The sequence below is a fragment of the Calliphora vicina genome, chromosome 3 (genome assembly GCF_958450345.1).
Source record: "Calliphora vicina chromosome 3, idCalVici1.1, whole genome shotgun sequence".
Taxonomy (NCBI): domain Eukaryota; kingdom Metazoa; phylum Arthropoda; class Insecta; order Diptera; family Calliphoridae; genus Calliphora; species Calliphora vicina.
This window is the reverse complement of record NC_088782.1, coordinates 76,387,760-76,399,237: the sequence shown is the minus strand read 5'-3', so window position 1 is coordinate 76,399,237 and position 11,478 is coordinate 76,387,760.

Genomic DNA, 11,478 nt, shown 5'->3' with positions numbered 1-11,478 from the left:
AAGTTGTAATAATGGCGCTTAGTCATTTTTAAGGTAAGGTAAAATGTAAAAGTTGTTAAAATGAGTTCAATCGTACCATGGCAGTATTGAGACAAAATTCGGTATATCAGTATCTGTTTTATCCATAAATACAATGTTTCATTAACAGATCCCAGCTCTCATATGTATATGTATGTAAGGCCTACAATGGAAAATCATTTAAAAAATATTGAAATAAAATTGCTTTACGCTGGCAAATCTCAAACGTGTAGAGCTTTAAGACAAATCTTTGCCAAATTATTTATTTTTAATTATGAATTATTGATTTAATATTATTTGGAGTTTCACTACATCACTACACATCAACACATTACATCCTACCCACCTATGAGTTTGCTGAAAAAACACGCTAAAATTCATATTAATGTATAAGATTTTAAAATACATAAGTACGTGCAAACAAAAAATGAGTTTTATTAAATTCTTTAAGAAATATTAAAATATATGTACTAAAGTTGAAGTAAATTCATTATCAAACATTAAAGAAATACATTCCTAAACAGTTTATTTCTTCTCTCAACGAATTAATTTAATTTTACATACATAATTAGTAATTTAAACAATTACGTTATTAAATTCTTCAAATATTTAAGATTTATTCAATTCTGAGTTTAAAAAAAGTTATTGAAAACGGTTTAATTATAAGACTTTAATCTACAACAGTCACACGAACCGAAAAATTTGTGTAACTAATTATGTACCCTGCCAGCAATTGGAAGTTATATTTTCGATACATACATATCGCTCATTTGTTGCAACAACGTCATAACTCAAAATCCGGGTGTTTTGAATTGAGTAATACAAAATATGCGTCGTTCTTCAATTATTTTTTGTATGAAAGTGTTTTTTTTTTATTGTAAATGACAAAATTAAAATTCATGTTTTCTCGTATATTTGACAATTAAAAATTTGGGTTAAATACAGATTAGAAAGATATTAATATCTACTATTTAAATCAGGTCTTATTTCTGAAATCGCATGATTTGTTGAAAATTTATTTAAGAAATAGTAGAATATCAGAAAACATTCAAAGCCGGTTTTCTCGAAACGACTTTTTTTGAATTATGACGTTGTTGCAGCAAATGAGCGATATCTATACTAAAATATCTCTACTTCGTGTCGAAAAAATGTTATTCAGCATATAAAATAAAATTTACAATAACAAATTACATTAGTATCGAATTTCTAATACCAAAACTTATTGATTTTGGTGTCGATTTATATCGAGCATTCTCAGCACTATACGAGTTGCTATAGATGGAATCTCATCAAACGAGTTCAAGATCAATTCAGGGGTACCGCAAGGCTCCGTCCTTTCTCCTACTCTATTTCTTATCTTTCTAAACGACCTTCTACGTCAAACTTCGAACCATATCTACTCTTTTGCAGATGACAGCAACATTTGATATTCATATTCATTCAATTATAGATCAAGTCTGCCGGAGAATGGGGCAATGACGCAAAGAATGAATGACACGCTTAAGTATTTGTCTCGTGGCAATCTCTGAATAAGGTTGTGCGAATAAGATTTTAATAGTCGGGATTTCCAGGAATTTTTTCATTTTAAATCCCGGGGTTTTCGGGATTTTCCAAATCCCGTTTTTCATAAATAAATAGGGGAAATTGTAATTTTTGTGTGCCTTTTTCATGCATTTTGACATTCTACATGCCCAAATATCGCAAAGTGATGTTCAGCAAAGTTGTTAAGCTCAACTCCTGTTACAACATAGTTAATAAAGGAAAATGGTATTTTTGGTTTTTCTTGAGTGAGGCTCTAGAAAATAAATTTTTCACCTTTTTTTTTGTAAGTTATCTAACAAAACTCAATTTAAATCCTCTTCAAATGAAATTGATTTTATCTCAGATCAAAGGAGCTCGAACAAAATGAAAATATTATTAATAAATGTAGAAAATCCAAATAACAATAACGAAACCAAATTATAATGTAGATTTGCACCTTGGAAAAGAAATAGATCATTTTATTTCTGAAGGAACAAGAGGAAAATACTTGCAGATTTGTTATAAGTATTTGCAAACGGGTTTGATGGAATGTGAAAGATGTTTTTCGGCAGCAGTATATGTCGGAAACAAAATTCGTTTCAGAATGGCAGATGAAACTAGAAGCAATAGTATTCTTAAGAAGCTAAAAAGAAAAAATATCATTGGATAAAAGACGAAATGCGCTAGATAGGATTTGATTTTAGACTTATGGTTTCTTGGGGAAAATTTCTCAGAATTTTCCCTAGAATGCCTTTCTGCTATAAGATTTTTCGTGAAAAAAATGGACCCACCCACATAAGAAGAAATAACAATAAAGTATGTACATTAATACTTTATTGTTATTTCTTCTTATATAATGTACTCATGCAAGTATTTTATGTTTTTTAGTGTCTAATAAAAATGAATTGCTAAATACAAAATTTACTTTCAATTGTAAAGACATAATTATGTACGTTTCTTTCATATAATTTTCGGGATTTTAGATTTTTTTTTAGATTCTTTACCATAATCCGAACCCCGGGATTTTAAAAAATCAGTCCCGATTAGCATCCCTACTTGGGAACTATTGGAGATATGGAGATATTGTTACGAAATTTCAAATGGTTTGAGCTAAGGTGTTTTCGAGTTGATTTACGTTTGTTCATCTTCCTAGCGCTAATGGGGGCCAGTGCGGAGCCCCTCAAAGTTGGTTACATCGGGTCTCAAATTTTTTAAAAAGTATTACTATTTACACCACCTATATCCGACCCAAAATGGAATACAACTCTCATGTGGAGTTACTAGACCGTGTTCAGTAAAGGGCGAAGGTGCTTATTGATGACAGGAACATCGTCGCAATGTGGGTTGTGTTTCGCTGTTCTACCGATACTACAATGTTATGTGCTCTGCTGAAATTTGGGCTTCGACAAGGGCTCATCAATTCGTTGACGACTGGACAGTGGATCGCACAACACATTACAGGAAAAATTCATTATTTAGCCGTACTGTCCATATGTGGAATAAGATTCATCCTGAAGTCTTTGCTCCCACTATCCTCCCTCCCCTAACCTATTTTCCTAGTTCCAACACAATGGTTTGCATTAGTAGGGGTCATCCCATGAGTGCTGGTCCCCAAAAAAAAATAACAGAATTGGAAACATGATCTCTAGACATTCTTTAGATAACAATGAAATGCTTCTATATATATGAAATGCATATAATAATTTGACACTAAGATGAATCGAAATAGTATCACCTTGTATGTATCATATTGGAAATTCCACGAGAATAACAATCACAACTGAAGAAACCAAAAGCCTTAAAACTTTTTTTCTAGATGATCTTTTTCGATGGAAATTGTTTGCAGGGGTAAGTGTTGAGGTGTGTGTATGTGTGTGTTTACAAAATTGATTAATAGCAAATTAATATTGTTAATATTGTCCTCATCTCTATTTGCTGTTCGTTGTCGTAACGTTTATTATTGTGTCAACAACTGAAATCTCTTTTTTTATTTATAAATTTCATCCCTCTTAAACAAAATCGTTACAAGTTAAATACATTTAATCACATTTGAAACAGCCCAGCAGTTCTTGCTGACTGTCCGGAACTAATGATTGAGCCTTTTTGATTGGTCAGATAGAGTCTGTTACCTTACTAGCTCTGAAGTAAGGTAACAGATGTGAAGTAAGGTGCCATGTACTTTTGGTTGGTAGAATGACTACTTTCTGAGACACTAAAGTGACAATTGACATCACGCTAGGTTACATAGGATGTCAGATGTCTTCATACTAGATTACATGGAAATTATAAAGTAACCAATTGACTTCTCTCTGCACTATAATGTCATCACGTGAGAACGGCTGGAGCGACTTGGCTGATTTTTTTTTATTCGATTCGAAATTTGCAGGAGATAGTTTGTAAAGAAAAAAAATTCAAAAATTCCGGGTAAAACTCGGAAATTCTCTTGTTGTCCAGTCAATTGTAATAAAAAAGCTTCCTAAAGTATGCAGTACAAATTTAGATAATTTATTTGCAAATAAATAAGCACAGGCTGGTGTGAGTGGGTTGGAGAAACTTGAGGAACTAACATTAGTAAATGCTACCGGGCGAAGCAGGGGCGATCAACTAGTATACATATAAATGAGAGTCAGACTTTAGTGCCAATTACTATCTATAAGCGATACATTGAATACTTGCTTTTAACTGCTGGGATATTTATATACATACATATATATTTATGTACAGATGTACAATGTACACATGTATGTATTTATGTATATAAAAAATGTAGGTATAAAATAAATTTAATATACAAAAAAATTCCAGCTAAATACAGCAACCAAATTATGTGTATGTACATTAAGATTTTCAGAGCTTTAAGAGACTTCATTCCTTGTATATGATTTTTATCCTTGGGTTTTCCGATTTTTATCATATTCAGTATACACATTAGGTTGGACCGATTTATATGGACAACAATTTGTCGATATTGTGCCATCGATTATTCGATAGCTTTTGACATTTGGAAAACAAATTTCTTCTACGACATATCAAACAAATCATTTTCGAGGCTTCCAAATTTCAGAAAAATTCCAAAAATTTACTTTTTCTCAGCTTTTATTTTTAAGTTTTTTTTTTAGTAGGAAATAAAACAAATCGATATTATTTAAATATTAAAAAAAAAAAATAAATCAGCCGATTTTGATTTTAGACCCATACGACAAATCTTGTTAGAATTCGTCGTATACTACGATTTTGACATTCAAAATCTGTTCCAAATAGTTTAGATAGCTATTTCTTCAATCTAAGCTTTCTTTTCAGCAAAACAAAAAGGGCCCATTTTGGAAAAAAGTATCTGGAGTTACAAAACATTTATTTTGCTATATATTCCACTCGCATCCCACTAAGCGACCAAATAGGTCTTAAAGGAATAGACGCAAGCTTTCCTTTGGAGCAAAAAAAAAATTTTTAAAAAATTAGATTTTGCAAAAAAAGTCAAAAAATTGCATGTTGTGAGTTACAAAGCATTTATTTTGATAGATATCGAACTTGCATCTCACTTCAAGGAAAATATCTTGAAAAATTTTGACCCCCTCTAACTCAGAGAGTTCTTGACCGATCTTGTTGAAAAATTGTGTCTGAATTACTATCGGAAGACATCGATTTCAACAGTTTGTTCACTTGACATGAACTCCCCCATACTTACGTATATAGATTTTATATTATTTTAAAATCAAAACATTCCTTTAAGTTGTGGAATAAAAATTCTTAAGGTTTTAAGGATTAACTAGACATGGTGCGTGTGTATTTGTATTTGAAATGTGTATTTCTAAGAGAATTTTGATGTGTGTGTTGTCTATAAATTTATGTTTGTGTGTGTATAGCTGTGTGAGTGCTCACATTTTAGCGCCAACTTTATTTTTGGGTCTGATCACTGATGCTTTAATAATTTGAATTGATTTTGATAACAACTTATTTTGTAGTAAATTGTAATGTGTGTGTAAGTGGTTTATTGTTGTTGCTGTTGTTGTAATTGGGTAAATTATATGAAATTTGTATTTTATTTGTTGAAATTAATGCATCATATCCTCTACTCTTACAATATTAATAAAGGAGCAGCAAACTTCTGAATACAGTGAGTGAACTAAATAGTTAATGACAATTAAATTTAATTGAAAATCACTTACTGGGACAATGAAACTGTTAATATTATTACATACATATGTATGTATTTATTAATCATTAAAATATCCACAACCGGAACATTTCATAATTTATTCTAACTCACAATTTCGAATACATGAATGTTTCTGTGTTAAAGCTTAAAGGATAATCATTACATATACATATATTTGCTCTCGAAATAAAAATTTCCAATAACAAATACATATATCGGACCAACAAAGAATATTTGGGGATAATTTCATCCCCGCACATACTTTCCTCGAGGCCTTATCGTGTCAACAACAAAGGACGGACATAGCCAGTTCTACAACCAATATTTCAATATGTTACAAACGGTGGTGGTTATAAAAATTAAGATATTTTCTTAAAGATACTTAGAAAGGTGGAATGTGTTAGTAATGATTAACTTTATTTTGTTCAGAATTTTGACACAAGACAATGTTTCGTCATTCACTGTTTAAACAATAATACAATAAGTATTAGCAGCAAATCCTTATTGTAAAACCACAAAGTGAGTCACAAATTTTTAAGCTGTTTTGAAATATGGCAAAACTTGAACGCATCACCGCATAAAATACCTCAACTTTTAGCATTCAAAATTAATCAAATGAAATAAACATTTAAGATTTTTAAGAAAACATTCCCCTCTATTTATAGTTTAACTTGCCAAAATTATTAAGATTAAAATGTTCAGTTTTTTTTTTTTGTAAATTTTGTTGTCAAATCACTCAAGTGTTTAGATTTAAAATAAATGTCCTTAATAAATACTTAAGTATTGGTAATCAATATACTTACGCCACAAAATTGCAACATTTACCATTGTCCATTAGACAAATTAAACAATAATGAACATTAGGATGGCAATGAGATTTATGAGACCATTTTTTATATACCAAAGATTATATTGATACTTAGACGAAAACTCACATTTTTTTTCGAACATTTTTGCAAAATCATTAAACTCTAAGCCGTGCTCCACTGAGTACAAAGTTCAAGGTTGGGTAAAAATTAAGATTCTTGAACTTTAATTGCTAAAAATATATAGTTTTGGGCATGTAATTATCAAAGTTCAAATGATCGATGTTTTGAATTTCTTGCAAAGCATTCTGACATATTTAAAGCATTTTCGATCCTTTATAAGGCGGCTTCAAACGAAACTCTTGCAAAAATCTACGCGTCTTGTAATAAAAGTGTGAAATTTTCAATAAAAAGAGAAAAGCATGTATGGACTTCATAGATGATTTATTTGAAATCGCCAGATGATCTAAAAAATTAATAAAAAATATAGGAATATAAATTGTTTTTATTGAAGCGTATATAAACAAAAGCATTTCTATCCGATATCATAATGATTTCTCTAGAAAATCAAATAATAGCCGAATATTTTAAAAATTGTGGATACAAAACTTGTATCTAGTATATCAGGAGAATAATCGCAACTGCTACAGATTTAGAGCAAATATTAAATATTTATTCCTGTTATACCATCTGGAACTGGATTGGAACTAGCATCTGCTGTTTATGATTCTTTATATTCATTTAAAAATAACAAAATTATACTAAACAAATTTGTTCAGTAAAGCTATAGCATTATATTTGTAAATAGTAATGGAAAAATTAACTTTGTTAAGATTAATTACAATAAATACAAGATAAGAAAACCAAAACAAATGAAAACTTTTAAAGAATATGTTGTGGCAATCATATACCAGATTGCTACAATTACACTGTGTGTAATTTTAGGAGTCATGGAAATATAACCATATATGGACACCACTACGTGATAAAATACCAAGTGCTTGCACAAAGTCAAGCACTTGTTTTTTATGGGCCCCCTAAAATTTGGGGTGTAATTTTTGCAAAAAGGTGATAATTTTCTCAAGCTCATATCTTGCAAACAGCTCGAAATTTTGATTTACTCTCTGAGGCAAAGTTGTAGCTGGGGTGATCGGCCCGGTTTTTAATATCAAAAGTAGGAGCTGTAAGTCGGTCTTTTGGATTTTTAACCAATTTAGTATGGGAAAGACACTTCCTGTGTCTTTACTATAAGTGCACATGAATGCTGAGGTGCCACCTTGGACCAATGAAAAGAATTGATGAAGTAATGGGTAAAGAAAAGCATCTGCGTAATTTGCAGACTCATCATACCGATTTTGTAGTCTCATCATCACGATTTTATATATAAAAAAGTAAATTCAGCAGAAGAAGTAATTTTTCAATGGGATGGCGACCGAATACGCACGTTAAAAATCGTAAAGCATGGTCTTCTTAGAAAAATTTCTTATTAATTCAATTACCAGGTCAATGTCCCGAGCTTAATCCTATTGAGAATTTGTGGTGAATCGTGAAGTGGCGGTTGGAACAATACCTATTAACTCCTACCAATTTCTACGAGTTTTAGCAGCGGATTGAGCCCAAAAAAGAGAGATTATTCCAAAGTGCACAAAGTGCCAACATGTACTCATTTCTGCACCAAAATTTATATAAACATTAGAGTTTTTTTAGAATTTTAGGGAGATCTTCTGAAATAATCTTTAAAAAATAATATAATTTAAATGATTTACTTTTAATCTATTTTTCTTTAGTTTTAATAATAAAACTTGTCTTGAAAAAACTCTGCCGCTGATTGTAACCCAGCAAAAACTTTACTTACTTAGTAAGCCAGCAAGTAATATTGGAGCCAAGGCATAACTACTTTGATTTGACTATTTGACTGAAAACTACTTACCGTTGTTCTAGATTTTTAAAAAATTCATGGGTCAAGCATACAAATGTACTTACAATCAGTTAAGAAATAAGTAGTAAATTCACAACATTATTTGCTTGTGTTTGATAGTCAAGCTGCTAACTCACTGATCCATGTACGAGTTATTTTATTATAAGTTAACAATAGTTTTAACATCAACATATAAATGAATATGATATGACCAAAAAAATTAATGGCTTTGACAGGTGGCGAACCACTAACCTCCCGTTTTCCAGTCAAACACACTAGATAGCTGTGCCAAATGCAAAAGTACATTACCAAACTGTATAAAAATGAGTACTTATTCTAGTAAATAAAATAATGTGCTGGGTAACCACCACTCATTACAAAATAATGCATGAAATAACTAGTTGTATTACAAAAATTCACAAAATTTAAGCTGGGAAGTAAGTAAATCGAAAGTAAGGCATGATAAAGAATATCCATATTCTCAGTTCTTTTTTAGTTTTTTTCTAAGCATATAAAATCCTCCATCATACCATTTTTATACCCTACACCACCATAGTGGGGAGGGTATTATGCGTTTGTGCAGATGTTTGTAACGCCCAAAAATATTAGTCTAACACCCACCTTAAAGTATACCGATCGACGAATCACTTTCTGAGTCGATTAAGCGATGTCCGTCCGTCCGTCCGTCCGTCTGGTTGGCTGGCTGGCTGGCTGTCCATGTAAACCTTGTGCGCAGAGTACAGGTCGCAATTTTGAAGATATTTCGATCAAATTTGGTACATATTATTTTTTCGGCTCAAGGACCAAGCCTATTGAAACTGGCTGAAATCGGTCCATTATTTCACCTAGCCCCCATACAAAGTCCCCTCGAAATTGGACTTTATCGGTCATAAATGTTTAATTTATCTATGTATCTACACAAATTTCGCTACATACAAAATTCATGTCACCAAATTTTGTTACGATCGGTCCATAATTAGTCATAGCTCCCATATAGACCCGCTTCCGAAAATCACTTTAACGTGCATAAATCGCTTAAAAATGTTGGTATACGCACAAAATTCAACATAGTTAAATTTAATATAGACATAAATCACACGATCTAATTTCATCGTGATCGGTCCATAATTGGTCATAGCTCCAATATAAGGCCCACTTCCGAAAATCACTCATGAATATAAATTATTGATATTTTAAAAGAAAAATATTTTTACTCATTTACTTGGTGTAGGGTATTATATGGTCGGGCTTGACCGACCATACTTTCTTACTTGTTTAAATAGTTATTATGGAATGTCTAGTGAATTATAATTGTGAAAGCTACAAAATTTCTACGTATTACTTTACTGGTACCGTTGCACAGTGGTATATACAAACAAGTAAAAGAGCTATATTAGGCTGTGCCGAATCTTATATACCCTTCACCAAATTATACTTCAAAATAAACATTTTAAATATTTTTAGGTAAACAAAATATTTTTTTTTTCCAAAGTAGTTTTTTTGTTAATTTTTTTGTAAAAAAAAAATGTTTAGAATTGTTTTTTAAAATTTGCAAAGGTCTTTGAAATACCTATCATTAGATATCCATATTGTCTATATTTAAATAGCAACCGAGTCGGAAGAATTCCGGAGATATTGATGTAATAATAATATTTTACTGCTTTACTAAATTACATACATCTAAATTGTTTTACCATATAGAAATTCATACTTCAAAACATAGATAAACATTGATATAGGCTTTTATTAAACTTGGGTCTCAAATATACTGATATTTTTTTTCTAAGAATATTATATAGCTTGTCAAAAAAATACCGTCGAAGCCCGACCAATGACTATATACATCATTTAAAGAAACTTCTGGGGAAGGTTAGGTTACGTGGGTTGCTCGCAATTTAGCGAGTTCACTCGGAGGCCTTGTGGCCCATTGTGATACCCTTAGAAATACTATTCAATTATGCTGAAAATTCGTACATAAGTGAGAATAGTTTCCCTCCCTACTTTCGTTGACTATGTGATTCCTGTGGTCCCCGTGGGAACCAACCGGTACTTCTAATAAATCTGATCATATTTACTAGTGACATATCTCTGAGATAGTCCAGATCATGAGCTCTAGCAAGATGTAGTAGTCTATGCTCTTGTAAGGCTGGGCATTCACATAGAAGGTGCTGTACCGATTCCTCCTCCTCTTCATCTAAACAACTTCTATAGTAGCTATAACGTTCTGCATTCTGGATATTCTACAAGTGATGATATTTGACCACCTGAGTTCCGTCTCGCTCAAAGCCCATTCATCTATCAATCTCGATACTGTCACCAGGGGAGTGTGAATATCCCTTTGCGCTAGAGATACGTCCAGGGACGACCCGTTGGTTGCGCACTCATCAGATACTTCATTTCCCCGGATGCCCTCGTGTCCTGGAACCCATATCAACTCGACGTGATGTTATGTCAGTTGTGCCAGTGATTTGATACAATTGAGAAGACATTTCGACCTGATCACGTTGGAGTTAAGAGCCTTGATTGATGCAATTCTTCTCGCGGCTGTATCGATGGCATAAATCTCAGCCTGGAAAACCGTGCAGGTATCGGGTAATCGAATAGACATCAAAAGGTCCATCTCATCTGAGAAGATTCCCGAGCCCGTGCCTCTTTCTGTTTTTAAACCATCAGTGTAGATTGAGATCACGTCATCCCTTAGGACCGAGTTCGCGGCCCAATCATCAAAATTCGGTGTAGGTATTATGTAGTCCGTTTCCCGCCCTATGATTGGCCTGCCTATTATATATAAGGCACCAATTATATATAAAAAGAGCTCCAAATAATTTTTTACACCTAAATTTTGATTTGGAACCACAGTCCGGTATGTGAATCCAATGCGTTGGCTACTTTGGACCAGATATCAAACTGTCACATTGTAATCAAAAATGGTCAATTGACTCCCTTCTTAGAACATGCACGTTTTAAAATAACTAGTCCACGTACCTAGTTTTGAAACTAGTTGTTACCCTAAATGATATATAAAATCACTAGTTCTAACAGTCTCCTAGAACTGCTGG